This window comes from Aegilops tauschii, chromosome 4, assembly GCF_002575655.3.
Source record: "Aegilops tauschii subsp. strangulata cultivar AL8/78 chromosome 4, Aet v6.0, whole genome shotgun sequence".
Lineage (NCBI taxonomy): Eukaryota > Viridiplantae > Streptophyta > Magnoliopsida > Poales > Poaceae > Aegilops > Aegilops tauschii.
The window spans coordinates 370,144,278-370,150,138 of record NC_053038.3 but is presented as its reverse complement, the minus strand read 5'-3'; the positions used below and the strand labels follow the sequence as shown (position 1 = coordinate 370,150,138).

Sequence of the window (5,861 nt, the reverse complement as noted above, 5' to 3'; positions counted from 1 at the left end):
TTGGCCCCGTATACTCACCGCAAAACCATAGTTATACTGCGCGAGGGGGGTTTCCGGGCCACTGTAAAAACATTTACGGGCCGGGCGACTATACGGGCTCTGGTCTGGCCCAAAAAATGGGTCAAACCCGTATAGTCGTCGGATTTTACAGTTTACGCGTCTTTAAGGAGTCTATTAGGGTGTGTTTGGTAGAGTGCATGGAGGGTGCATGAGCTCAAGAGTTCCCTCCCCGACCCACTTTTGGGTGTTCGGTAGCGTGCACGGGGCCTCCTCAGAATGCACGAGCTCAGCACAAATAGCCACTTAGCATGCACGAAGAGAGAACACCCCGACAACCGTTCACTGATCAGCATGCATGAGCAAAGCGAGCGACAAAGTGTTTGAAAAATGTTCAGTGTAAAAAATAAATTAATTTTCAAAAAATATTGAGAATACCAAAAATTGTTCAAATTTTAAAAAATGACCAGATTTGAAAATTTTGTTATTTTTTCGAAAAATGTCCAAATTTTCAAAATTTGTTAAGATTTTCAAAAAAGGTTCAGAATTTTAAATTTTGTTACAATTTTCGAAAAATCCGTTTTTAATTGATTTTTCAAAATAATTAAAGATTTCAAATTTTGTTTAAATTTTTTAAGATATCAAAATTTCAAATTTGTTTAGCTTTTAAATTTTTTTTTTCATGTTTCAAAAAATTGATCACATTTTTGAAATGTTTTGTTCACTTATTTGAAAATACCGATTGCTTCAGTGCCGACCGACATGTCTAAACAGATGCAAGCTGCGAAACAGAGTCTCAACTTAGCATGTCTCAGCACATACACCGCTACGAAACAACAACAAATGCATGTACTCAGCATGTCTACACTGAGCATGTATGAGAGAAGAACAACCAATGCTAGGTTGGGAATGCTTCCAAACACACCCTTTCCTTGAGTTTGAATAATCGGCAATTGAATAATAATAGAGGTAGCTTGCTGATCAAAAAGAGTAGAAACTAAATTTTCATTCCAAGCTCTTTTATTAGGTAACTAGAGATCTTTTAACATAGGCCGGGTAAGTATATGGCAGGCTGAATAACAAGGTGGTCATAGATAGTGCTCCATATGGGACACCCCGGAATTGAAATGTTGCGCTTAACAGGTCGACCGGAGGAGTTCGAGTAGAGCATAGGGCAAACTTTGATTACAACGGTCAAAAGGCCGATTTGGGGACATTTGGTTTGGCTCTCCAAATGAAAGTGTCCGGAAATTATTTGGACTAGAAAAATGGCCCGCGCGTTGCAACGGGAATACAATCATCCCCTGATTGATACCTTTTTTTTTTGCCTTACCAGGGATCCATCCTAGCCCCGCAATGAAGCCTAACTGTCACCACGATGATAGGGCATGACAGTCTGTCTCGAGAAGGTCCTCGGAATCGGATAGACCTAATGCGACCATGTCCTCCTACTACACATCTGCCCAACATCCTTGCCAAGGCCCAGCTGCATGAGCATCTGATCTAGGGCATCCTCCCTTGCTGTGTTAGTCGAGGCCAGCGGCCGGCCAACACCATCATTGCGTGTGCGTTGCTATAGAAAAGAAAGTGTCTGAAGTCTTTATCTTGCGGAATGCGGACTATATCTAAAGGGGAGATTCAAAAGAGAACGATTTGGCTCACGTACCGAGGTCATTGTATCTGAAGTTTCTATTTATTCAGTATGGGGCAGGAACACATTCAATGACGAAAGTATAATCTAATTAGTAGCAAGGCACTCGGTATCATCAGTTTGTGTTTTTCTCCAAGTAGCATAGAAACACATCCCATAACCATAATATAATACTGGACGGAGGGAGTATGTGGTAATCAATAGCAAGGCAATTAGTTTGGTTACTATCAATTCTCTATGTTCTTACCTTATACAACATGAACATTTTTTACGGCTTCAGTAGATGATGACCTTTTTTTAGATAATGATACTTGGGAAATCTCATAAAGCTTCTAGATTGCAGCCATTGAACCGATCAATCAAAGGGCTTATGTAAGTTATTACTGTAAAATAAGTCTCAGTCCTGAGAAGAATTCACTTTGAACACATTTCTCTGAGACGGATAGAACAATCCTTGACAACCTATGCCAGTAAGGAAAATTTACTGTACTGAAAAGACCACTCATGCTCTTTCCTCTCACATTAACTTCAGGCCTCTAACAATCACCGATCTTTGACTAATCATTCTGAAGTAATACAGGTTTAACTTAAAACATGAAGAGCAATGGTGTTGTCGCTGCTGAACATGACATCTCCCGCTGTTTTGTGTTTTTCCAGTCTACTTGTGCCTACTTCTTCCTCTAAATAGAAATTTGTCAGTGTGGCTCTCTGTATGTCTAATAGAATGCAGCCAATAACTGCACGTGTCGGTAAAGTCACTGTTCCGGAATGTGATTGCGTTCGAGCGGACGCACATGTACCTGAATACTATCTTTTATGATTCTGAATCTTCACAGGAGAGGGTTAATGACATACAAACAATTTGCCTTAATTCTTGAAGACAATGTTAATCGGATTCTCATACTGAGGAACCATCTTCAGGTACATTTTCTTCACAATCTGCTTGATACGCCTATATTGATAAAGTGTGACCATCAGCTACATTCACCTCAACATAACTGAGAAGAGAAATATTTTTATGACGGAGAAGAAAATAATGATTGATAGAAACCTATCCAACCATGAATAGCTCAGATTAGCTATTTATAATTTATATATACTATAGTCAAAAAACATAATTTGATCGCTATAAGTCCACCAACGAATTTCGGATTTAGGACCAAACTTTCTGCCAGAAGTCAGCCACAATATTGTGCACCAATTTATGCCAACAATGTATATATATATACACACACACACACACACACACACAACACGGATAGATTAATCTTAAGAAATAATCTACTGCTAGGTGCATGTAGTTTATACCCTACAGGACACAGCAAATGCTGGAGAAAATGAAGAGCGATGAAATTCTAACAATTTGCAAGCATCCGGAATAGGTCCTTAGTCAACATGAACTTAGTAATTCTACAATTACAAAAAGGCAGGATAGTCTGCTGCAGCCAGAATAGTAAAAGGAACTTGGATTATTCATGTAATGAATCTTCTAGAAATTGGCTGCAAGAGACACAATCACCAAACAACAGTTTAACAAGAATTATTTCTGTGCAAGTCTAAAGATATATTTAATGGCTCTTACACAGTTAACTTGGTCTTCTAGAAATTGGCTGCAAGAGACACAATCACCAAACAACAGTTTAACAAGAATTACTTCTGTGCAAGTCTAAAGATATATTTAATGGCTCTTACACAGTTAACTTGGTTGCACAGATAATTACATAGTAGACTATATATGCTGAAGAAACCATGAGCATCGAGATGGCATATAAATTCTGATGTTATGGCATCGCTGGTCATCAGTGCTCATTAGGCTCTATACTTATCAAGTCAATGCACAGGAGGAAAAATCAAAAGCATAGCCATGCATTCGCACCATATTTCTAGACCAGATGAAAAGAGGAAAGTATGCTTGTTACCTACATGAAATCTGATTTTGGCTGCACAGATGCGAATAGAGTGGTGGCCAATGTTGCTACAGCCGGGGATCAGGGAACTCACCCACCTCTGACTCTCGCATGGCAGCATGGGAACTTTCCCTTTTCTTTCAACTAATCTCATCTGAAAACTTCCATGGTTCCATAAACCTCCCCATCTCCCTCCTTGAGGCCTTCTCCTCTCAGATCCAGAGGAAACGCCAAGCGGAACAGACGGCCACCAGGGAAATGCAGTATCGCACGGATAGACAGGTCCATGTGGAGCTTGATCTAGAGCTTGACAGCGGTAGGGAATTGGAGTCCGGCAGGCAACCTTGGTACGGCGATCTGCTCGACCAGGACGACACCGTCCGGCTGCACGGGCACACCTCCGTCCAGCCTTGGTAACTGTCCAACGTAGCACACTGCTGCTCACCGAAGAGATGAGCCTGGAACCACCATGAACCTCCTCGTGTCCCCATTTTCGTCTTCACCAGTCCAGGGGCTACCTCCTCCAATGCTCAAGATTTAGTTTATTAAGTACCAAAATCAAAAGATTGATCCTGCACAGATGAAGGCTTCAGAAGACCAACATGGTAGCGAGCAAATTAGAACTGAATATAAAATTACAGCATGCACATGCCGCATTGATATGCATAATTAGAATTTTACAGGGCCAGAAAAATGACACTGTAGTTCACTGATGCGGTTAGAGGTTTGTGCATCCAACCATCCAAGTATAAATGTAGATCCTACCTCTAACATCAGTTTCACTCAGTCAGGAAAGTGTGCTGAATGTTATTGTTACCTCTCTAAATGAACAAGAAGTCCTTCTATTCCTTGAAAGAGATCATCAATGGATGAGATAGCTAAGCATATAAGGCCTCCTGATTGCTCTTGCCTAAAAATATAACACCTCATTTGGCATCAGAGATTTATAAAGTACTTGATCAAGTAAGATCATAGAAAGCAACAGCTGAGTATGTACCTTGTCACGGATCTTCATACTCATAGGTGGAATGTGTGATATGATGATTGTATGGTAGTTCATGGTTGTTGCTATATAATCTGCACTCTGATCAAGTATTGGAATGAACAGTTTTGAGCATAATCAAAGCACGTCATACAACTGTATGCCATTAGAATTCAGTTCCAAATTCATACAACTGAAAAGAAGATAGATACTACTTTATATATCGTTTTTGTCAAGCCAATATTGCCATGGTCATGAAGCATTGGATTCTAGATAAGTGTAAATTTAGAGAGTGAGGCGATGCCACCGTCTGCCTTCCGGAGCTGCCCGCCTTCGATCTCGTGCACGCCTCCCAGGACCGCATCGGTATCGACCTCCCACCTCAATCTGGATGTCCTCCTCCATCTCGAGCACCTCTTCCCTGTGGATCCGGTTGTGGCCAATGTACAGACTAATTCCCAAACAAAAATTAAGTTAGCATTGTCTCTTTTACATCTATAGTTCAATTTTCAACCCGATAGAGTTTTGGAGCCCCCAAACCGAGCAGGCATACACGAAATGAAGGAAACAAGCAAGTGAAGGAAGCAGACCTTGCCGTGCGGGTGGGCGGGGAGCCGCGTAAGGTGCCCCACGGCGCCAGCAGCAAGCACGGCCCACGCGCCATCGTCTATGCCGCAAGCAAAGCTCCCCGCCGCGGCCGCCGCATGGACGAGCGCGGCCGGTGACGCGCCGGGCTCGGCCAGCACCGCGACGACCACTGGCACGGCGCCCAGGCCCGCGTCCTCCTCCTCCTCCCGGTCCGCCCAGGCCCGCGTCCTCCTCCTCCTCCTCCTCCCGGTCCGCTCAGGCCCGCGTCCTCCTCCTCCTCCTGGTCCGCCGGGGCCCCCGGCTGCCAACCTGGCCGCGAGCTCCTCCGGATCGCCGGCCGGTTCGCCGGCGCGGCACCGGATCGACCGCCGCGTGGGGTGGGGCGCCTCCTGGCGGCTGGGATCGGGAGGCGAGGGAGAGATAGGAGAGCCCGTTCTCGCGTGGGTTTCTGACCGCGGGTTGAATACCGTAAACTGTAAGGATTTATTTGCAAAATGGCTGAACGAAACGTTTTCTCACTTAAGAAAGGACTGCGGGTTGAATACTAAAAAACTTAGGGACTTTTCTGCGAGACTGCCGCCACGTACGACCAGAAGCAATCGGTGGTTTATTAGTAAGTAGAGATTTAAGAACTTTGGCAAGATGACAATCAGGATTTTCAGCGAGCCTCCAAACAACAAAGAGAATTAAGCTTCTGTTGATAGCTTGGATATTACGAATGCCCAGACCTCCCTCC

The 5,861-nt window shown here is 43.5% G+C and overlaps 1 long non-coding RNA gene across 2 annotated transcripts; it reads right to left on the bottom strand.

Moving 5' to 3' along the window:
- Positions 1–2,001: 2,001 nt before the first annotated feature.
- Positions 2,002–5,417, bottom strand: LOC120963455 (uncharacterized). 2 transcript variants are annotated; one of them, XR_012182217.1, is made up of 6 exons: positions 5,128–5,417; positions 4,553–4,988; positions 4,373–4,465; positions 3,568–4,127; positions 2,449–2,600; positions 2,002–2,328 (listed from the first exon to the last, which is right to left on the bottom strand). It is a non-coding gene; the product is annotated as an uncharacterized lncRNA (long non-coding RNA). The 2 variants fall into 2 exon arrangements; XR_012182216.1 differs by having other exon boundaries at positions 3,572–4,127.
- Positions 5,418–5,861: the final 444 nt, after the last annotated feature.